Source organism: Anabrus simplex, chromosome 3 (genome assembly GCF_040414725.1).
Source record: "Anabrus simplex isolate iqAnaSimp1 chromosome 3, ASM4041472v1, whole genome shotgun sequence".
NCBI lineage: Eukaryota > Metazoa > Arthropoda > Insecta > Orthoptera > Tettigoniidae > Anabrus > Anabrus simplex.
In genome coordinates, this window is record NC_090267.1 from 418,555,645 (window position 1) to 418,580,997 (window position 25,353).

At 42.0% G+C, this 25,353-nt stretch overlaps 1 pseudogene; it reads right to left on the bottom strand.

Annotated features, from left to right (window-relative positions):
* Positions 1-4,609: 4,609 nt before the first annotated feature.
* The window catches only part of LOC136866835 (uncharacterized), a 34,707-nt pseudogene continuing 13,963 nt past the window's right edge, over positions 4,610-25,353 (bottom strand).

A 25,353-nucleotide genomic window follows, 5' to 3' on the forward strand; every position in this document is an offset into this window, starting at 1 on the left:
TCCCGGATGCAAGCTCACAGCCGCGCGCCTCTACGCGCACGGCCAACTCGCCCGGTATTCTCCACTTCAGTAAAACTGATATTAACAATTCTTCACCAAAGAAGAACAGAAATTCGTAACACATCTAATCAATCAATCAATCAATCAATCAATCAATCAATCAATCAATCAAACAAACATTATATTAATCAATAAATAAATAAATAAATTATTAGTGACCTGCATTTAAAACTGTCACCCAGGTGGTAGATGTTCCATCAGTTGTTTACTTAATCTTTTCTTAAATTACTTCAAAGAACTTGGAGATTTATGAACATTTCCCTCGATAATTTATTCCATTCCCTAGTTCCTCCTCCTGAAAGAGAAATATGATAACGTTACTGGTTTTACGTACCACTATTATGGTTTTCGAAGATGCCTCCAATAAAATATTTGCCGTTATTTGTCTTCTTGAATTCCATTTTATCTTCATATTATGATCTTTCCCACCTTTAACTCGCGAGTGGTCGCTAGCCAAAATGTAACGCGAGTGGTCACGCGTGAGACTTTCACATTAAAATAAATATGACATTTTTCACAGTTTAGTGGGGCGTAAGGCTGAAATTTACCACTGAAATCAAACGCAAGTTCTACCTTATATATTTTAGATAAAAATGAAATAAGGAAAATGAAATGGCGTATGGCTTTTAGTGCCGGGAGTGTCCGAGCACAAGTTCGGCTCGCCAGGTGCAGGTTTTTGATTTGACTCCCGTAGGCGACCTGCACACTGTGATGAGGATGCAATGATAATGAAGACGACACATACACTCAGCCCCCGTGCTAGTGAAATTAACCAATTATGGTTAAAATTCCCGACCCTGCCTGGAATCGAACCCGGGATCCCTGTGACTAAAGGCCAGCACGCTAACCATTTAGCCATGGAGCCGGACATAAATATGAAATGATTAGCTGTTTATTAAAGACACAAATTGCTACTTAAAATAACATATGCAATGAACACAAAAATAACTTCCGTCCTGGAGTTGTAAAAAAATTAAATCTCACACATGCATTATATCTAGTAATATTTACGTACAAAGCAAGGTTTCTGAACACAATAACATTTTCAAAAACAAGAAGTGCTCATAATACAAATACTAACGCGTACAACATGAGTAAGTTTACCGCTCTACTTCAACATAACACCAACGCCATTGGTCGCGCGATGAGAGAAACCCTCACTCAGTGCGCACGGTCATATAGGAACCTTTGTTCTGACTAGGGGAGGAGGTGCTTACCCTTCAAATGTGAATCGCTCTACTCACGACAGTTATAAACTCAGTTAGAAGAGGGAACAGTCACCTCCCTTTCATCACTGTGAAGTAATATCGCAATAAAAAATAATGTGAGAGAAAATCTCATATAGCGACCACTCGCGGGTTAAAAGCACCACTCAAGCTGATTTCCACTATCTCTTTCCATTGACAGCTTGGAATATACCACTTAGACGAGCAGCTTTTCTCCTTACTTCTAAGTCTTCCCAGCGTAAGTTTGCACCTTTTTTTTTGTAACGCTATATTCTTCTGTCGAAAATCAGCCAGAACAAATCGCACTGCTTTCCTTTGGAACTTTTCCTGTTCTCGTATCAAATAATCCTGGTACGGATCCCATTCACTGGAACCATACTCTAACTGGGATCTTACCAGAGACTTATACGCCCTGTCCTTTACATCCTTACTACAACCCCTAAATACTCTGATAACCATATGAAGACATCTATAACGTTTATTTACAACCTCATTAATGTGATTTATTTCAAGTGTATTACGAATGATGAATTTCAAATACTGAAGAGTCTCAGTTTTTATATTTCTGGCAAAATATTAGGGAGTTATTATTATTAAATGAAAAGCGCACAATGTGTAAAAACAATTTTTGTACAGATGGTCAACTATGCTCATGTCATTCTTGTTACTCAGGTTGTCCTCATTTTGCAGTTTTGTGCATGGTATCTTTCACAATGATCGTTGCACAGGTTACACATACAGTCTTCGTTCGGCTGGTGGAAGTTTTTGGTTTGGCAGAATCTGTGGTGAAATCCAGGAGTGGCGTAACGTGTAATTACGTGCCGTAGCTCGTAATTTGCTTGCTTCCACCCTTTCGTCATTATGGCGTCCGTGGAGTAGAAGTCGGACCAAATAGCATTTCTTCTCTCGTTTAAAGTTTGGCGTGTATTCTCGTAGGGCTTGGTGTTTGGTAGACAAAACTGTGTTTTGATATCGTCAATGAAATAGTCCTCTTTGGTTAGAACATGTGTTAACCTTGAAGGGGCTGATTTTCCAATGCCTAGAATTCTCTTGAGATATCGGGCCTTGACTTTTTCTATTGTCATCAGGTCGCTGAGTGTGATATGGCTGTCCTGAACAGTAGCATTGCTGTACCCAATGATATTTGTTGAGGTTGTTGAATGTTGAACTATCATGGTCACCAGGCGGAATAATAATAATAATAATAATAATAATAATAATAATAATAATAATAATAATACATTTATGTCCTCAGCTTTCGTGTGCAGGCATTTTTATTTGATCCATTTAGGCTGCTTACTTGTCAGTTTCAACTATCAGTTTCACTCCAGCAGATGGTGGAGAAGCAGATCACTGTTGGGTGATGTGAGGTTGAGTTTTAACTACCTTAGTCTGGTAAACACTAAATGTGTCACCCGAGATCTTTTACTTGTCGAAATCGTACGGCATGGAGTATCGAATGGACTTTTTTCTGTCCTTCAGGAATCTGACTGTCGCTGCTGGATTTGAACCCATGATCGTGGGATCCAGAAGCTGACACTGTATTACTGATCCACATGAGGGAGTTATATTCACTCTATTCCCATCGTCACGTTCATCGATACCCTTTGATCATCATTATCATCCTCAATCAATGATTTGTATTTAGAGCTGTCGCCCAGGTGGCACATTCCCTATCAATTTTTCTTAAACATTTTCTAAGAACTTGGAAATTTATTGAATTTCCCTCAATAATTTATTCCAATCCCTTACTCCTCGTCCTATAAATGAATATTTGCCTCAATTTGTCCTCTTTTCCTTTCAATTTGCTTTACACTACCGCTCATTAATTTCACTACCCCCTGGTATTTCAGATTTACAACACAAATCAAACGTTATTTCTCACGAAAAGTAATTATATTAACTTACACATATATAAAACAATCACAATCATTATATTTTACTTTCATCAAAGTATCCTCCTTTGGATTTAATGACTGCCTCACAAACTCGAGGCATGCGGTCAATCGGTTTTTGTAGGTATCGTGAATCTATATGATTCCACACATCCTTAACAATATTCCAGAGATTTTCCTTCCTGGATGTATTAACTTCCCTAATACGTCTGTCCACTTCATCCCAGACCATTTCAATGGAATTACAACTGGGGCTTTGGGACGGCCATACCATATCTTTCAGTACTTTCTGTTTTTCCTTTGATGCAATGTAGTTCGTACAGTATGCCGACCGATGTTTTGGGTCATTATCCTGTTGTAAGGTGAACCCTTTCCCTATTACGCGCAATCCACTTGGTATTGCATGGTACTGAAGTACGCGATGGTACTGCTTCTGACCCATACATCCTTCTATTTTCACAATGTCGCCAACTCTATCTCCGGCAAAACATCCCCAAACCATAATAGAACCTCCACCGTGTTTAGCTGTAGGTCGAACACACTGCTGGGCTACCCTTTCCCCTACAAATCGGCGAACAAATATTCTACTTCTGGTTCCAAAAATTTCGAACATGGATTCATCGGTGAATAACACCTTCGTCCACTCTTCCAATGTCCAATTACGATGTTTTCTAGCCCATTCAAGTCTCATCTGTTTATTTATGGGCGTTAGAAGGGGTTTTCTTGCTGTGACACATCCTTTCAAGCCGGCTTCAATCAGTCTTATTTTTACAAAAGATATTATTGTCGTATTCATTTCTACCAATTCTGCAAGAATTTGGGGCGCTGTTTTGAATCTAATTCTCTTACTGGTAATTCAGATATATTTATCATCACTTTTAGTTGTTTTATGAGGTCGTTCTGGTCGTGGTAACTTATGTCCTTATTGCGACCTGTTGTCTTCTGGCGGTGAAGGGTGTATTGCACTCCCCCTATAGACACACTACATTGTTTCGCAATTTGGCGAACAGATAAACCTGCTTGGCTAAGTGCTACAATTGCAGCACTTTTTCTATGGATATCTCCATTCGTGGAGCCATACTAGCGATGTGCACACTTCAACTGTCACGAAGGAACTGACATGCAGGAACCACATGTTATGTATCGTAGCAATGCTTGCCGTTCGCTGCAGATATCACATCACTACAGGGAACAACACAGGTGCACCAAATACGGCGTCCGTCGGCAAATAGGTAAATAAACATATCCGATAGGTACTACTCCACCAGGGAATTGTTACCGCTAGAGATGGAGCGGGGCTGTTGTGTAAACATTACGTCAGCTCGCCACAGTATGGCTGCCGCAGACGGGAGAGGGGCAAGAGGGGGATCGCCCGTACAGTCATACAATGAGAACAGTACCACTAACCTGCTTGAAGTTACATTGTACTCAACGAGCTAGCTCGTTGATTGTACTAGACGATGAAGGTCCTGCACACAAAGGATAGATATAGTTGGGGACAAATCATAACGACCTCGCCTCACACCACTACTTTCCAGCGGGAGCTCGGTGTGTATTAGCGACTTATAGGATTTACTACCTCTACTGCAGCCAGAGTTGCCAAATCGGCTACTGCTGTACACGAAGAAAGGGTAAATACTACAGAGAGTAAGGAAGAAAGTGGTTTGGCAGCCTCTCCAAAACAAACAAGGGTCACTTACAACTCGTTAACTCAGCAGGGTGCAGGGTGTGATTGACTACTGGCTTCCAGCTCGCTTCTAGGAACTGAGGCCGTCATGTTTTGTCCCCAACTACACCAGGTTCTTCATCAGCTGTGTCGGTCTCACTATTCTCACTTTCAGTATCAGTATCAGTACCCATATCACTTTGTTCAGTGTTGTCACGACACTCATTTTCATTTGTATTTTCATCATCACTATCGTCACTGTCAAGGCCAACATTTATGATGACATTTTCTATGGCTTCCTCCATTAACCAATCCCTGTACCAATAACTTTCCTCAATTGTTCGTACTTTTTCGCAAGCTTTTGCCCAGTCCTGTTGAGTGATTTCACGTAAAGAAGTGTTGGTCAGTTCCTTTAGGGTTTTTAAGCTAATAGCAGAGACATTTTTAGCAGCAATCTTTTGTTTTAACAAAAGTACAATCGGATTAAGTTCGCAATGGTATGGAGGGAGCCTTAAGACAGTAAACCCCTTTTTTTCTAACATTGTATCCACTCCATATGCCGGTTGCGGCTTATTACGTGTTATAAGTTTCAAAAATTCAGCTCGTCTTCAAGTGGGATCACAATATATGTTATGCTGAGTAAGCCGGTCTACCATTTCAGCCTTACGAGATGCATTAGTGGGGGGCTTTATTGACTTCCACAGCATGATAGGACACGTTATCGTTAACAACTATGCTCTCGGGTGGAATATTTTGAATACGTTTATCTTCTATCCATTTCTGATAAATGCAGCTATTCATTTCATCATGGTAATCTTGTGATTTGGATTTTGAGTCATAAATTAAATCTGCTCCCTCTATGAAACCCATTTTTCCTCCCGCATGGACAACAATAGCTCGTTGTCCTTGACTGTGATTCGTCATAACCCCTGCGACATCTTCATGTTGCCAACATTTATTTACAGTGTAGTGTGTATGAACCCACGTTTCATCCGTGTACACTGCTGGTTTATTTGGACCCTTCGCGTTATTTCCTATAACTGGTAAGTAGTCCGCACGTCTAGCAACAATGTCTGACCTTTCTGCGAGGATAGTTAGTTTATTTTTACACTTCCGGAAATAAAACCCCATTTCTCTTACAATTTTCCGGAAAGTTTCCTTTCCTCCCTTAAACTGCGTTTCATGTTTCGCAAATACAAGCTGTTTCCGCAGAAATCACTTTTCTTTCAGACCGTATTTTTCGTGGTGTTATAACCTTTTCGCCGGTTTTCTCCGCCTATTCAATGTCTTTCAAAATATTTCTTACGGTTTTTTCGGACTTCCAACCATATGTGCCTCCCTTAAAATTGCTTTTTAAAGAGGTATAATTACTTTGTTCTCTTTTTTCTCTTGCTTACAAAACTGCACGACATTGTATATCATTTTCTTCTCCGCTGAATGAGTCCATTTTCCCTTTTCCTGTTTCGGCCTTTCCATTATTATTATTATTATTATTATTATTATTATTATTATTATTATTCGTCCCATGTACTGTGTACTAGATGTTAACGTACATCTACTCCACTTCTCCACGAACAATATACTCTATTAACTGTTTTCACTTACGTACGTACTTACTTACGTACACGGGTTTACTAATCTACAACGCACGAATCATACACTCACACGACATGCGATGAGGTTTCGCTGGCGACAACTGCACTTCTATCGCAGGCGTGTAGCTGGGCAGAGCGCATTAGTTCCGATTTCCGCCACCGGCAACAATTCGCTGGCTGGGTTATACATAACGTTTATGTACACAACATTGTTTGTTGGATACTATTGTACCTCGATGACCACAAACAAAAATTGTGACATGTGTACAACTGCTGTACTATTCCTTTGCTCCCTCAACCGTACCCACGGTATTAGACCTTATCTACAGAGAACTAGATGTCAATTATTGGGTGTATTGCAATTAATGAGCGGTAGTGTACGTCGTACCGACAGAGATAGGTCTTACGGCGACGATGGGACAGGGAAGGGCTAGGAGTGGGAAGGAAGCGGTCGTGGCCTTAATAAGGTACAACCCCAGCATTTGCCTGGTGTGAAACTGGGAAACAACGGAAAACTACATATCCGAGACCCCGTAGAGAAACGGGACAAGGGATGGACGCACACGCACAATTTCTCCTATCACTTCCGTGCAAGTGAGCTTTCATTACATTTCTATCTATACTAATATTATAAAGAGGAAAAAATTGTTTGTTTGTAACGAATAGGCTCAAAAACTACTGAACCGATTTTAAAAATTTCTTCACCTATAGAAAGATGCATTGCCAATGAGTAACATGGGATGTACACTGACTGACAGAGCAAATGCAACACCAAGAAGGAGTGGTTCGAAAGAGATGAAAGTTGGGGAAAAAACAGAGACGGCACGGACGAATAATTGATGTTTATTTCAAACCGATATGCAGGTTACACAATGCGCACGGCATCGACTCAGTAGGATGTAGGACCACCGCGAGCGGCGATGCACGCAGAAACACGTCGAGGTACAGAGTCAATAAGAGTGCGGATGGTGTCCTGAGGGATGGTTCTCCATTCTCTGTCAACCATTTGCCACAGTTGGTCGTCCGTACGAGGCTGGGGCAGAGTTTGCAAACGACGTCCAATGAGATCCCACACGTGTTCGATTGGTGAGAGATCCGGAGAGTACGCTGGCCACGGAAGCATCTATACACCTCGTAGAGCCTGTTGAGAGATGCGAGCAGTGTGTGGGCGGGCATTATCCTGCTGAAACAGAGCATTGGGCAGCCCCTGAAGGTACGGGAGTGCCACCGGCCGCAGCACATGCTGCACGTAGCGGTGGGCATTTAACGTGCCTTAAGTACGCACTAGAGGTGACGTGGAATCATACGCAATAGCGCCCCAAACCATGATGCCGCGTTGTCTAGCGGTAGGGCGCTCCACAGTTACTGCCGGATTTGACCTTTCTCCACGCCGACGCCACACTCGTCTGCGGTGACTATGACAGAACAGAAGCGTGACTCATCGGAGAACACGACGTTCCGCCATTCCCTCATCCAAGTCGCTCTAGCCCGGCACCATGCCAGGCGTGCACGTCTATGCTGTGGAGTCAATGGTAGTCTTCTGAGCGGACGCCGGGAGTGCAGGCCTCCTTCAACCAATCGACGGGAAATTGTTCTGGTCGATATTGGAACAGCCAGGGTGTCTTGCACATGCTGAAGAATGGCGGTTGACGTGGCGTGCGGGGCTGCCACCGCTTGGCGGCGGATGCGCCGATCCTCGCGTGCTGATGTCACTCGGGCTGCGCCTGGACCCCTCGCACGTGCCACATGTCCCTGCGCCAACCATCTTGGCCACAGGCGCTGCACCGTGGACACATCCCTATGGGTATCGGCTGCGATTTGACGAAGCGACCAACCTGCCCTTCTCAGCCCGATCACCATACCCCTCGTAAAGTCGTCTGTCTGCTGGAAATGCCTCCGTTGACGGCGGCCTGGCATTCTTAGCTATACACGTGTCCTGTGGCACACGACAACACGTTCTACAATGACTGTCGGCTGAGAAATCACGGTACGAAGTGGGCCATTCGCCAACGCCGTGTCTCATTTATCGTTCGCTACGTGCGCAGCACAGCGGCGCATTTCACATCATGAGCATACCTCAGTGACGTCAGTCTACCCTGCAATTGGCATAAAGTTCTGACCACTCCTTCTTGGTGTTGCATTTGCTCTGTCAGTCAGTGTATTTTATTTTCAAAATAATTCGATGTGGGGGGGGGGCACGGGGGAGAAATATAAAAGTAATAGGCTAATATAGGCAAAATATCGAATTTGTCGTATAAGGACGAGACAAAGCTCAATTTAATCCTCTTGACGCAAAGAACAAAACTCGGTAAGCCCTACGGGCCCGAAAACCATGTTTTAAGGCCCTAAAACCAACCGTTACGGAGATATTGGCACCACACTACCCCTGCTCTAGGAATCGGATAAAGAAATGAACTGCCGTAACTATGGCAACGTCAGCTCCAGGGTTCTAGAGCAATGAGATTATGTATGTACGTTTGGGCATAGCTGCCAACCAAAATTGGTACAAATAAGACTTAATATCTGGAAAAAATATACTGCTGTGTAAGGCACTCATAGGACTCCTTTGGGCGGGGATGGAAAGGGGGTGAAGTACGAGTATAAAAATCTTACTATATATATAAAAATGAAAGTGTGTGTGTGTGTGTGTGTGTGTGTGTGTGTGTAAATGACACATCTCCTCCTAAACCACTGAAGCAATTTCAGCCAAACTTGGTACACGTATTACTTACTATCGGGAGACGATCACTGTGGGGGTAAGCCATCTCTAGCGCCCTTAAGGGAGGGGGTCAGGGAGGGGTAGTTATAATAATAATCGAGAATAGTGTCGAATTCATAGTTTTCGGGGTCGTTGAGTTGAAAAGTAATACTCTAGAATTTTTTAAAGTCGAAGTCCAGCCCCCTTTTAGGTGTGGAGCAAAGGAGGGGTGAGATATAGAAATAATTAAAAACAGTTTCGAATCCATAGATTTCAGGGTCTCTGAGATGAATAGTAATACTCCGGATTTTTTGCAAGTCCAAGTGGGGAGCGAAGGGGGTGAGATATAAAATTAATCCAAAACCTATATATAAAAATCGTATCTTCTTCTTCTTAATCTATATAAAAATTTATGTATGTGTGTGCATGGGTGTGTGTGTGGGTGTGTAAATGACACATCCTAAACCACTGGAGCAATTTCACCAAACTTGGTACACTTACCAATTAGTATCAGGAGACAAACCGCGTGAGGGTAAGACACCCCTAGCACCCTTATGGCAGGGGGCGAGGGAGGTGGTATAAAAATAATCTAAAATATTATCGAATCCATAGTTTTCGTGGTCGCTGAAATGATTAGTGACACTCCGAATTTTTTAAAATTCATGTTCTGCCCCATTCGGGGTGTGGGTGAGGGGGGGGAGTGAAATATAAAAATAATCGAAAACAGTGTCGAATCTACAGTTTTCTGGGTCACAGAGATGAATGGTGACAATCCAGATTTTTCTCTGTTAGTGGTGGGGGGGGGCGTGAGGGGGACAGTCTCATTGACAGTTGAAATCCTGTACATCGTATCTATAGTGCGACGGCTAAATACATATAGTTATCACTTATTAATTTTTGACAGGTTCAAATACTTCCCAGTCGATTCGAGCTTCCATAAGGACGAAGTTTTACTCGAAAATTAAATAATCTAAAACTTGAAATCAAACACATCTAAATAATTCTAAAACTACATAATAGATCATAACATATCAATCTGCAAGTCAAAAAGGAATTCTATAAAAATTCACATCACGCATAACTAACTGGTAATGCAAATCTTAAAGGTAAATATTCAGAAACTATCTGGGCAACGCCGGGTACTACAGCTAGTATTTACTAAGACAAGACTGACTCAGATAGTACAGCGCAGTTTTCCTGGGCAGAAGAGAGCGGATTCGATCCCGGCTCAGCCCAGTGGTCTTTGAAGATGTTCAAATACAGTACACTAGTCTCGTGTTGGAAGATTCACCACTGCGAAAAAGAACATCCGTAGAACGAAACTCCGTCATTTCGACGTCTCCCGAAATCTTTTAGCTAGACGTAAAAATACTAATATTATTATTAGAAATGTGGAAATAAAGAGTCAATCAATCTCTAGTTCGCGGAATCCATTCTGTACACTGCATGTATGTATGGCTGAAGGCATAGCGAAGTCGGTTGAGCATATAGGTTGCAGGGTCGGTACCTGGAGCAGTTAGTTGACATTTAAGAGGGCTTAAGTGTGAGACTCATCCCAGTGAATATACGGCACGTTATGGAGCCACATTTCAGGACGAATTTCCAGTACTCCATTTTCATGATAATTCGTAGTAGAAGGGATGTTAAATAACATCAACGTATGTGAATGTTGAGCCAATAACCTGAAAGCTGATTGAAACACCTGACCACACCACTGTAAGTTGTAATAAGAACTCAAAATCCCAACATGCTAAGAAAAGACAAAAATGTAGAGTTGTCCGTTTTTTCCGCTCCATTACATACACTTCTGGCTAACGGTAGGATATACTTATAAGAATGGGATGTAAAAAGTCATTATCCCTCCTCTGATAGGCCTATTCAGTATCAAATGAGATGAGTCTATATATAATTTGATAAGCCATCTTCCGGTAATGGAAACTGTGAGAAAACGATTGAACAGTTTTCAGTGAGTGACCCCTAATTTTAGAGCGTACAATCTAAAATCCTAGAAACAATAGTTTTTATTTTATATGTATTTAGATTTGCTGATTTTCGTACATAATTTTATTGATTTCTTCAAGTAGTTCTGAGACCTTCCCCTGGGTACCATGTGGCAGCTGATACCATCGGTACTAGCGCTATAGAGGTAGAATCGCCAGTTTCAAGCTGAAGTGTGTTAGCTTACTGTTAAGAAGGTAGCGTGAAATTACTACGAACTGTGGCTTGAAAATTCGTTGACACGAACGTACGGAGTTTTCTTCACTAAATAAAACTTTCTACGAAAGTAATTATAGTGCAATGTCTGCTAACGACGTCCCCGTAGACACGACCGATCCTAGAAAGACTCATCTGAAAGAAACAGCCCAGAAAGTTTCAATGGCAACAAGTTTCATCTTGCAACCTTAATTTATTTTGCAGACTTTGCTGTACAAGCCAACAGCAAATATATGCGTTAGAACCGTTATCAGAGAGTACTTAACACCCATTTTCCTTGCTTAATCAACGCTGTGAGTTCACCCAGCACGTTGACAGTAGGTGCAGTGCACTAGACAGTTACAGAACTCGTATCCATTACCAAGGCACTAGCTACTGCCTTAATTTCTCACTGTCAGTACTTACTTCATACTTTGTTATACCCAAACCCAAATTTGTCACTTCTATCCTGAGAAGAACACAGTTCCTGTAGGGGCTCACCTTAAATGCAACACCCTGGAGTCACTTAATGGGTTCTTCGTGATCGATGAGGTGATCCATCCAAGGCCGATGACGTCGTCCAGATAGAGCAGGTACGTCTTCTAGAAGACCCTGTGCAACACCGGGTGCGTTAGTTCTTCGAATGTAGTTGGCACATGAATGTCAATAATAATGTTTTGTGTTTACCAACCCTTCCAGTGCTATCGATTTAAGAAACGCAAGTGTACTGAGATTTTTTCCCTGTAAAGGGGGTTCTTTAAAGTGTCAGCAGATATACTAACACGGATCTCTCGCATTTGAGCATTCTTAAATGCCACGGACTGTATCAGGACTCGATCCTGCAACCTTGACAATGCATGCACCTTATTAACTACGCTACACATCACTAAGGTGAAGCAAAGAGACATGTCACCTACAAGAAACCACCGTTGAAACACTGAGATTGTACAGAAGTAGAATCTTAACAATGTAACTTGGTCTTCACAAATTTACTAAATGGGACTAAATGTAAAAAACGTACTACATATTTAACATACAGCATTTCCTCATGACCAAGAATCCAAACCCAGTTTCGTAAACGTCACACTCTACATTAAAACCCGGAATTAACACAGTTCAAAAATTTGAAAACGGAATTCGGACCTTGACAGCGGCTACCCTAAAGATGAACTTTATACAATATTTTCTATATTTTGCCAGGTAAATACTCTGATAGTACATGGTTTCAATCCCTTAGGCACCTGCTTCAATCATACATTTAAGTAATTGCAGATTTATGTATTGAAACAGGAACGCCCGTACTTCAGCATTATGGAGAGCATGGATTAACGCCAAGGCGTGTACGGTTCATGCTTAAGAGAGTACGAGAGAAGGGTAGTGAAATGAGTTCATATTTAAAGTGGAACTTGCAGTTGATTTAAAAATTTATAGAAATGATATCACCTTTTACAGACAAATGGTATGAATGTCCTCAAAGATGTGGAGAAAGCGTCGTCCCACGTGATCGGCGTCGTCCCACGTTGTCGGCGTCGTCCCACGGCGGTTGTTAGCCCTTGATGTTGAAGGAGACTCGAACCTGGGGCGGTCGTCTGATGGTCGTGCAGCGTGGAATAGTTGTTCAGTTTTGTATTCCACTAAGTCCCATGAAGGGAGTAGAGAAATGTAACTTTCGCACTGAATGTCAATAGAATCTGATACGACACTTCTCTACCGCACTGCACTGCAAATTATGGCAAGACATTGTTTACTGGTCGAACAAGTTCCACTGGGAACTGTGTTGGACACACATTACTTATGGAAAAGAGATGAATTCAAAATCACAGTTCTGTGAAAATAATTAATATTGTTTGTGCAATATTCACAGTCGAACTCGAAGTGATAGGTAGTGAAAATAATCTGGAATTTTCTGAGATACAACTGTTTACCACTTCACGTAATCTCAGTGCGAAAAGAAAAGAAATTAACTCCTATGGACACATTCTTTGTACTGTTTGTATTGAGCACATGCAATGTTCTAGCACACGTAAAAATAAATTAAAGTTTCTGCGAAGACAGAAAAGAAACAGTTTAAGACACGGTCTCGTGGAAAAGAACCAAGTTCTATTACGACACAGTCTTAACAAAAAATTTTACGTAGTTTCTCAGAGATAAATTTTCCACTGAGGCACAGTTTTACACGTAATTTAATACAACTTTTCGTCGATAAATATAGACACAGTCCTTTATGAGTTGAATTAACATAGTCGCTTGAAAATAAATAAAGGCATTGTATTTCACGAATCAAATCAGCACAGTCTTTGAAAGGAAATATCGGCACAGTTTTATGAAAGTAAATGTTAGCACAGTTCTGCGAAATGAATTGACACAGTCTTTTGAAAGCGAAGGTTGGCACAGTCTTATGACAAGAAAAGTCGACACTGTTTTCTAACGGAGTGAATTGACACAGTCTTTGAAAGAAAGTTTGGCACTGTCCTTTATGAAACAAATTGACACTGTCCATAAAAAAAATTGTACTAGGGCACAGTTTCACGAAATAACCTGACACAGTCTCTTGGAGAGGAAACAACTAAAGCACAGTCATTATGCCCTAAGTCCTTTAAGCACAGTTTCAAAATATCTAGTGATTACTGTACAGTCTCCTCAATTACAAAATTCACAAAACGAAGTAATGTTACTCGACTCGACAGACCTATATTCTAAGTGAATAAGTTTTCCGCTTATACGCGAAGTTAAGAGTCCACTGAGAAGGCTTTCAACACTCGCATCACGTACTTTCAGCCACCGGTCCTTGACCGGACAGAGTAACGAACTGTATCACATCAGCGGGCCCGAACAACGAGGCGGCTGGTTCACGACGAAGTACTCGCTCACACACTCTGATCTCCTCGGGGCTGGCGACCCCCTTATATTGCTCAAGGTCGGACGGCGAGACTGGAAATATGAGCTTCTATAAAAATTCATATCTCGGCCATCCTTCCGCCGATTTTCACGAAATTTTGGGCAGTAGCATTTGTTGTCCAGGCCTACCAGGTGACGTTCTCCAAATTACGATCTGCCCTTCCGTTCGTGGTGAAATGCCGTCGAATCGAATAGAACTTTCGGTGTGACGTCACTTGGTCTTTGCTGGCACTCTGTAGCAGCGCTCGCTTGCATGTTGTCCCCCATGATGCCTGCGCGCTCAGCGATCGTTTTGAATCCAGACAGTCGGGGGTTAGCGCGTTCTCCTCAAGAAATACATGAACGGCGAATGGTGACAGGGCATTCCCGTTTCAATATATTCTAACACCGAGAGGCTAATACAGTTTTTCAGACAATTTCTAACCGTATAAGATCACAAAGCTGATGATCAAGTGTGTCCCAAGACAGCTTAATTAAACATATTGAACTATGTATTCACTCCTTAAGAGTGCTAAGTGTGTTACATTTCGGGTTTGGAGAGGGGAAAACTTTCCTACTGCTTGATTCGTATAAGCGAACAGGATGAAGTGTTTTAAAAAAGGCCACATTGCACAAATATGTTGAAGTTTGTAATTAGCAGTGTCTTCCTTATTTTAATTTTTACTAAAGAAACAATAATAAGTTTCCTTTAAATTACTTCTATGTCTAGAAAGGCCAACCCTCATATCTAGGCAAAGGAAAGGCAATGAAGCAATGAACAACAATGCCCTTGTTGTAATTATGAAGTTGTTGCTACTCTGTAAATCAATTAAATAAGCTTTATAGTCATATGTGAGAGTAGAAAGTTTGTTAATACACAACCCATGTCATCCCCTGTCTAGACTGAAACTGAAAGGGATCCCCAGGGACTCACAATTTGAGAGTGTGGTTTAGTGACCACGGGGTCCCAGCCAAATCTGGTAATTTTAAGTTGTGCCAGTCTCTTGAGTTTTTTCCTATCTGACCTTCCACGGTTAACTCTTGTTCTCTTCCAACCCCGACGGTATTAGATTTGCGAGGCCTACGGATTCTTTCTTTTTGACACCCTTCGCGGCCTTTTCCTTTCCCGATACATTTAAAGGGTCAGACTTCATCTTTTTTTTTCATCCTGATGTGTGCTACAAGAATTCCCTGTGATTGGGGACGGTAAAATAACACCCACTGTATCCCCAGCCCATCGTAAGAGGCGACTAAAAAGGGCCCCAGGGCTCTAAATTTGGGAGCGTGGATTGGTGATCATCGGAACCTTAGCTTAGTATAGGCACTTTCTTGTGCCAGGCTGCTCACTTTCATCTATCCTATCCGACCTTCCTCGGTCAACTCTTGTTCTTTTCCGAACTCGACGGTATTAGAGCACTCGAGGCCTAGGGAGTCCTTCATTTTCACGCACTTCGTAGCCTTCGTCTTTCTTTGGCCGATACCTTCATTTTTCGAAGTGTCGGATCCCTTCCATTTTTCTTTCTGATTAGTGTTATATAGAGGATGGTTGCCTAGTTGTATTTCCTCTTAAAACAATGATCACCAGCACCACCTGTGCTAAAAATATATGGTTTCTATGAGCCCGCCAAGTGGCCATGATTGTTAAGGCATCAAGTCTGATGACATCGAGGTTAGCCGGTTGGAGTCACCTCAGAATCTTGGCCGGCAGGGTAAGGAAGGTGGTGGTATACAATCTATAGTCACTAGATTGCGTGCTAAAAGCCTGAATTCAATTTCAAACCTCTCTGCAGTGAGGGAATATGACGCTCTTGATGGTGATTCGTCCGTCGGAAAGCGGACGTTAAGCCTTGAGTAGATCCCTTGATGCTATTCGACAGGAGTAGGCTAAATGCCAGCACCGGGTTTTACCCTCTCCCCTTCTACTGTCATACACCACGTCATTCATTTCATCCCATTAACTCCTTTGATGAGGTTGATGCCAGGAAGGGCATCGGGTCTTAAATACTCCCTATGAAGATTCAACTCACTTCATACCTGACCCCGTACAGAAACGCGACAAATATTGACATACAATGTGTGCTAGAAAATGGTTGCCCAGTTGTAGGCCTAATTCGTTTTAAAACAATAAGTACCACCACCACCACAAAACGTTTAGCTGATGGTGTCTCTTTTCCTTATCTGACACTCTGTAAGTACTATGGAAACGAGCAAAATGTACCGTCCACATCTGAAGGTGCGTCCGCACTTGTATCAGATCAGCGTGTCTGTATCAAGAATAACTGATACTCGATCATGATACAGCTGTCTTTTGACAAGGCTGCCCAATCTGTATCACGTACCTGTATCTTCTATGCGCTTCTGTCAGTTTTCCATCCATCGGTCTTGTATCATCAGTTGAGTGTTGGCTCCGTTATAGTGAAAATGTCTCTCCAGCTGCAGCTGGCTGCAGTCCGCTCTTCAGATACTCTTTTTGTGCACGATGCGATTGGGTTGCCAACCAAGGACTTTAATATTACGTCATTCACGATTTCGTCCTATGCGTCATTCTTTTTCAACCTACAAATGGTCTTTTGTTGATAACAACTTATCAATTGTTGAACTGTTTGTCTGGACCACTCCGAATACATTTTTCTTCAAATCGGAAGATCCCCAAACAAAGGTTCGTGCAAAACTAAACGAAGTGGGGAGGACGGTGATAGGGTAGGGGTGGAGGGAACAGTGATGGGAACTCGGGCCATGCGCAGTACACGAGGCGATGATACGAAGTGCTGATCGGGGAAACACCCCGTCCACACTGTCAATATCTGTATCACGTATCTTCCCTTTGATGCGACGGCAAAAGACCGACTCTCGGTGGCAACATCCCCGGTCCAATCATTGTATGATATTTGATACAGAACTCTGTTTTCACAAGGCCGATATGATACAGATATGGTGACCTCATACAAGCGTGGACGCATCTTTACAGACATGAGGCGGAAGTGGTCGAACATAGGACTAACCATCATTCTACCAATCCTCGTGCCGAGATTACAAATAATGATAGCCGTTTCCTTCCACTTGATTCCCCTTGTAGAGATGACTTTTTGATTTTATGAAATGTACTCACCTTCGAAAACCCATTTTCGATGGTAGGAAAGCTGAAAATCTATTATTCAATCCTGAATCATGGTAACTGTCAGCGACTAACCTTAAAGTGATTCTCTCCAGACATTTCTATATTCACCGGCGGGAAATAATGGTTTGGAATTCTGTCCGGCTCCTTGGCTGCAATGTCAGCGTCGAGGCCTTCGGTTCAGTAGGCCCTGGGTTTTAGTCCAGGTCGGTTAATTCTTCTGTCTTGGGGACTGCGTGTTTGGGTTTGTTCCAAAACAATTCTCTTTATACGTACACAACACACTACACCACCAACCAGTACAGGAAAACTCAATAGTAAATACATCCCTCCACATAGCGTTAGTGTCAAGAAGGGCATCCGGAGGTAAAACAGCGTCAAGTTCAAGCGTGCGACAGTTTACACCCGTGACCCTACCAGGGGTTGCGAAAATGGAGGAGGAAGAAGAAGAAGAAGAAGAAGAAGAAGAAGAATGGTTCAAAATTCTGACCCCATTCCTTGAACATCATTAATACAGCTTTACTTCATATTTTTTTAGTTTAAGGGTGGGTGAAATGTTTCAAAAATATCAAAGTTCCATAGTATTCTCCTATATATTTTATGTCCGGCTCCATGGCTAAATGGTTAGCGTGCTGGCCTTTGGTCACAGGGGTCCCGGGTTCGATTCCCGTTAGGATCGGGAATTTCAACCATCATTGGTTAATTTCGTGGCACGGGGGCTGGGTGTATGTGCTGTCTTCATCATCATTTCATCCTCATCACGACGCGCAGGTCGCCCACGGGGGTCAAATCAAAAGACCTGCACCTGGCGAGCCGAACATGTCCTCGGACACTCCCGGCACTAAAAGCCATACGCCATTTCATTTCATCCATTTTATAGCCGTCAGTCAGGTTTGTGGGTTTCACAAAGAGGAAAAGTCCTCTCCGTTTAAATTACTACGTTGACTGAGTGAAAGTTCCACATTGGGATTACTGTAAGTACCTAGGTGTTAATATAAGGAAATATCTTCATTGGGGCAATCACCTAAACGGGATTGTGAATAAAGGTTATTGATCTCTTCACATGGTTATGGCGGTATTTAGGGGTTGTAGTAAGGATGTAAAGTAGAGACTCTGGTAAGACCACAATTAGAGTATGGTTCCAGTGTATGGGGCCCTCACTAGGATTACTTTATTCGAAAAATGAAAAATCCAAAGAAAGTCCGCCCTATTTGTTCCAAGGGATTTTCGACAAAAGAGTAGTATTGCAAAGTTTGGGCTGGGAAGACTAATTAGGAGAAAGGAGACGAGCTGCTTAATTAAGCGGTATATTTCGAACAGTCAGTGGCGAGATGGCGTGGAATGATATTAGTAAACGAATAAGTTTGAGTGGTGTTATTAAAGATCACAAAGTTAACGTAAAGTAAAGGTAAAGTTGGAATTAAAGAGTACACACTGGAGCAAATATTCGTTTATAGGAAGATGAGTTAGGGATTGGGAAAATTTACCAAGGGAGATGTCCGATAAATTTCCAAATTATTTAAGAGAAATCTAGGTAAATAACTGGTAGGGAATCTGCCACCTGGTCGACAGATCATTGGTGATTGTTTGACTGAGTGATTGCTCCTTAACGTTTTTCAACCATTTGCAACCTTATTCCTGCATGTCTGTAGCATTATGCTACGACCCTTTACGGGTCAGAAACACAATATCGTCTTCCCTTTCGAGAAATTTTGAAGTGGTAAATTTCATGCTCGATTTAACGCGGTAAATTTTACTTCTCGAGTTGGTCAACCTGTACGATGTTCATCCATCTTGCTTGCAAGCACCGACCTATATTATACTACATAGACTGACGGAAGACCTGCCATCTTTGAAGAAAGTTGAAAGCTGCTCCGCCATGTTCTCTGATGGTAGCAAGAAACAAAGTAAAATGATATACAAAAATAAAACTAAATAAATAAATAACAAATAAAAATAAAAAGTGACACATTTCTTCTTGTATTCCTTCTATTCGTGCAGTTAATTGCAGAACACGACTTAGATATCTTTCCTTGTTGACAACGAACTGCTGATGAGTGCCATCAGGAAACATGGTGGACGTGTTAAAAGTTTCCTCGGCTCAGAGCGTTGTATGAGCCCCTCCAGCCAGTCTATGTAATATAATGTAGGTCGTTATAAAACAGTTGAGAGTGTAAGTATGACGTATGGAGTAATGGGCTACTCCCTGCAGTACAGAAGTGTCACGTTATGCCGCCAAAATATCGTTGGATGAAACATTTTCAAATCGGCTGCGTAGCATGGCTGCTTAGGCAGTCGCCCCATTTGTTCAAGGTTGTGAGATCGAATCCGAACATTTAATCGATTGACTTTTTAAGCCTGTTTGAATGCGAGAGACCCGTTACAGCAGAATTCGCTGGCTTTTTAAAGAACTTCTCGTAAGTACAAAGTTCCAGTCCAGTACTTCAACGTATCTTAAAATCAATCGCTGTTGAAGGTTCGTTAAACACACAGAGTTATTATTAATAGTATTTTCATACATGTCATCTCTATTGTCGTTGTAAAGTTTCATGATGTAGGGCGTATGCGTGCATTTGTTTTGGCCATCTATACACCGACTCGCCATTACGTTATGACCACCCCGACCTGGGAACATTTATAACGTCTAGAGCGCGGATAACCGCACGTGACAAGCTGGCAGCGTGGTATATACAGAGTGGTCGGAAACAACATGAGCCGAGTATATGAGCGTTAGAGGGTTAGTCATACTGATAAATAATTTGACAAGATATTTCAGTATCTCGCGCCGAGGTGGTGTCGATACATCTGTACGTGACCTAAGACCAGCTTGAGAGCACCAATCAAGGAAACAAAACGGGAGAAATTTGAACATGGAGCTCCGAGCTGACCGGAACGCGCCATAGGGTGACACCGGATGAAACCCACTGTGTGTGTTCGTGTTTGATGTTGATTTCTCGGCATCGCTCTCAAGCCTTTATTCAGCCACGTGCAGATGTAGTAACACCGTCTCACAAAGCCCATTTGAATTCGCCTGCGAAGCGATGTGATTGGTTAACTTCAGCAACTGATAAAATGACAACGGCTCGAGATATCGAATTAATTGTTTTCAAATTGTTTATCAGTACGACCAACCCCCTAACGTTCGTATACCCGGTTGATGTTGTTTCCGACCACCCTGTACAGAGCAGGTCTACGGGCTCGCAGTCCGGTTCAAGTTGTTTCCGATCACTCTGTATAGAGCAGGTCTACAGGCTCACTGTTAGTCGTGTCTCAGGTGTCATAATAGGAAAAGTGGGCAGTTTCTCCGAGTTTGATAGAGGTCAAATTGCGATGGATCAGCGCCTTGGCACCATCATCTCTGAAACGGCATGGTTTGTTGGTTGCTCTCTTGCCATTGTTGTGAGAATGTATCGAAAGTGTTGGCAACGATGGGCAAACAAAGACAGGTCGTCCAGCTGTGTGTCAACAGCGGCTCATTGATTCCAGAGACCACAGGACCACAGTTCTAGAAATCTGCCGGAGGTACAACAGTGGTGAGCAGGGCAATGTATCACAGTACTCGGTTCAGCGAACGTTGCTGCGCATTGAACTGCGGAGTAAAAGACCAGGCCGTACCTCAATGATGACTGCATACTACCGACAGTAGCGCATACGGTGGGCACAAAGTCATCCACACTGGACTGTGGATGACTGGGAAAAGGTCACCTGGTCTGATGAATCCATATTTCTGGTTCATCATATCGATGACGGAGCATGTGTACCCCGATCACCATCGGAGGCTTTGGCATTGAGTACATTGTTAGATGGAGACAGGCCGGAATGCGATGGTCTGAGAGAATGTTTTCATGGGACACACTGGAGCCCTTTCGCAACTCCGGTTGATCGATGTCTCCCTGAGTGGCCGCGGTTCTTCCGGCTGGTGGTCCTACACCGTATTAGGTAGGTGGTCATAATGTAATGGCTTATTGGTGAATGCTACAATACATTGCTTGCTCACACGTTGTCAGAATGTAGCTGTTGCAAAACTCAGCTGAATTTGGCTTTGCTTCATTGTATTTGTGTCAGTCCTCTCCTATCATCCTTTACCTCCGATTTCCCCACGCGAACTATCGCTGTCTTCCAATCGACGGAATTTGCGAGGCCTTGGAAGTCTTTAATGTTCCCATCTTTCATGGCCCTTTCTATTCTTTACCAGATACCCATGGTTTAGCACTCTTCTTCGACATACTTTAGTTAGTGTTAGGAGGGGTTCATAAAAAAATTCACCACAATCAAGCTGAAACCCTGCTGAAGTACATACTGAAAAAAAAGGACGTTGGTAGATTTATCAGGGTTTCCGGTTGTTATTTCATCCAATGTAAATGGGATAGAACCATTTAACGAAAACGCAGCTATCTCTAATTTAATTGCTCTTCACTGTAAATAGAGAGAAACCATATGTGAGGGAATAAGTAAATCCAGTAGCGTAATTACAAGCTTACGAGTATTGAAAATAGATGAAGGGTGCCCAGTCCATTCAACATCTATAAATTCTCTTTTTATACAGTATGTTTTGAAAGTGCAAATAGTTTCTATACTATCTACTAACTTGTTTCTAGCCAATCAGCGGGGCAGGGAAGAAGTCTCAAGCTGGAGTGATTATAAGTTGACTAAACGAGCTCGTATAGAAGGGATGAAAGTGAGGAGGCTGGCACGACTAAATAGAGACAATACAAGGCTCAGCTAAAGGCCTTTTTGTCACTACCGGGCGATCGCAATCTTAGAAATTGTGTGGCTTTCTAATGAACCAGCAATGAGAGTTAATGAAAGTTTTGGAACAAAAGCATTTATAGGGTCTCTCATTTAAAGTAAGACCGTCGAAACGGTGTTTGTAGTTGCCGATACGTAAGCTCCAGTATGGTAGGCGCGCGCATAGTTCTTGACCTTGCAGGCAGCCTGCACGCGTTCGACCTGGCAAAAACTTAACACAAGTCGCCAGTCTGAATCTCAGCTGTTAACATAGTGAGATAGTTATCATTACAACACCGTATTTTCGTATCTAAAAGTTCTGGTTTCATTTTAATGGTCGTGTGAACAGTCATAACATTGGCTATTGGTGTTCAGAAAATCCTAATGTTGTTTATGAAGTCCCTCATTATGGTAGGAAGATAGGTGTTTGGTGTGTTGTTAGTGCATGACGAATAATTGGGCCCTTTTTCCGAGGCGACAGTGAATGTAGAGAGGTACCAAGGTGACATTTTGACGCCATTCTTCCGTAAGTTAACGGAAGAAGAAAAATCGTGTGGGTGGTTTCAACAAGATTCAGCCCCTGCTCATTCCCTTCTTACAATCTCGGAAGTGTTTGCAGACAGAGTGGTCAGTGCTGGTATATTTCCCCTCGTTATCCAGATCTAACAGTGTGTGGTTTTTACTTGTGGGGTAAACTAAAAGAAAAGGTGTATCGAACAAATCCTCACATTGGAGGAACTGAAAGAAAATATTACGAATGGAATCAGAAACATTACAGTGGCAGAACTCACTCGCGTCAGCCAGAATGTGGTTACAAGAAACAGTGCCTGTATAATACAGAAAGGACGGCGCTTCCAGCATCTTTCATAGGGTAAGATTTCATATGAGATTGGATACACGCTTAAAGCAGGGCGGCCGCGCGTAACAGAAGTTCGGCTGAGGCAGCTGCCGTAGCGCAGAGTACAAACACCGTGCGTTCGGTCTTAATTAATATGAGAGACTCTGTATAATCTTAAGGAAACTAAATGTACTAACTTATAACATTATCTCTTACCTTACTTCTTCAAATAGTCTCCTAGATATTTGTTTAATCTCCAGATCAGTTGGCCCATTCCTTTGTCGCAGAAAGTTTCCGTATATTGCTTCAACCAATCCTGGGAATCATCTACGTCTTATTCATTGTCAAATCATTTTGTAGCAAGGAACTCCTTCTCTTAAGAAAACAGATGAAAATATGACGGTGTCAACTCTGTGTTGTAGAATGGGTGTCGAGAAGATTTCCAACGAAATCACGCACACATCCACCACCACAACTAGCCTTTCTGGCAGTAAGTAGTCAATACTTGGCACAGTCGGGTTTTCATCTACTGCATATCCAAAGAAGTACCTGCTGCAAATGATTTGACAATGACAGTGGGAAAGATGCCATCACAAACGGGCTGACACAACAGGTTCCAAGTTTCTATGACGAGGGTACGCTTTAAATGGTCTCCAGGTACAAGTGCCTAATAGTTATAACAATGTAAGTTTTTCTGTCGAAACACACACGTTGTTAAAGGTGTTGGACAAGGCTGTAATCCTTAAACCTTCAGAGATTTGATAGTTTCCCAAATGCATGATACCAATGACTGGCCTCTGTCTGTCACAGTACTGACTCAACAACAACAGTTTCCTCGCTGTAAGACCTGTATGTGCCAGTACGACATAAAGCCCATAGTAAAATAAACAACAACTACAAAACTAACTCAGTGAAAACTGCTTAAGCCGGAACCAGGAAAGCCGGACACCTGTTTAAGTCGACATTTCCGTGGTCCCTACGATTTTCCGCAGTTAATACGTTAAAAATCTCGAATAAAACTTAATCTGTCTAACGCGGAAAACGTAAAATTAGTTTAAATTTCATTCATTCTTCGACTAAATACAAACCTATCAGATATGTACATACGTCACGCTGTAAGCGGATTGCGGATTATAAGTAAGATAAGACAGGGATGAGCTGAAGAATTAGTTAATGGGTTCTCCCACTTCCTCTCTTTTCTAAATTTACAACACCAGTTCAGAGATCTTGGGTAAGCAGTCAGTATGGCACGATATTTCAAATAGTACAGATATCCATACAGATATCCAGTTAGCAAAATTAATAACGTGAAAAACAATGCGTTGCCATTACATTGTTACGAAGAAAATAAATTAAGTGCTAAAGTTTAAGTACCATATGGAAAAACTCAAGTGTCTGAAATTCTACAAAACAAAGACGAAACAGAAAGTGAGTAGCTCATTAAGGAACGGAGTGATGATTCGAAGGGTAAGTTAAGAAAAATCGGAAATAAGGACATAAATGTAATTATAAAAGACTGCTTCTGGATGCAAGATCACGAAATTTGTTCGTTTTACGATCTATTCTACAAGAGACAGTGGTCATGGTGGTAGTGGTGGTGGTGGTGGTATTTGTTTTAGTATCGTATTCAAGAACAAGACTTTGAGGCAAAATCGACTTTGTACCCACCAAGGTCACCATTTTTCCATTCATCGTCGAGACTTTGCACAAAGTAGACTTCGGCTGAGACTTTGCTTGAAAGTCGCCAATGGCCCGTACTTTGACTCAAGACCGACTCCAATCCTCAGACCTTAATACTACTCTCGATCGTTCAAATATGACGAATCGATTAGCCGGACATGTTGGAAATGGGGGTTTGTTTTGGTTTGTTGTTATCGTATGAAGTCGGTATAATTTCATGAAATTTTACGATAGATGTTAGTTTATTTCTAGAATATAAGTGTGCGATTACATTTATATGAGTCAATGGACACTTAGGATCGGTAATTATACGCAGTATGTGAGAATGGGTTTGGTTTGATTATGTTGTGAACCAGGTTTAGGTTTAACTATGGCAATGCCTCTCATACAACTATTCTTAATTTTTCTACGGAATAAAACGTTAAGAGAGACATGAGTTAGGAATATACATCGTGATTATTTTGAAGTCGATGACAAAACTGTAGTGTGCATACATGATTTTGAGAATAAGTCTGAGGTTAGGGAAGACTTCTCTATTCCAAACGGTGAACCTATTCATGTTACTCAAAGAATATAAAGTAGATAAAATATAATTGATATTGTGATATGCCTTCAGTGTGTCTATCTGCTTTACAGTGTCGAGTGATTTACATGTAAGTGTATTTTACAATAATCTGTGCTTGCCTGCGGAAATGTTTGACTAGATCTTGGAGTATAACAAAACTTATAAGTGTGACAGATGGAGCAATCTGTATACTGTCACATAGAAGAAATAGTGACTT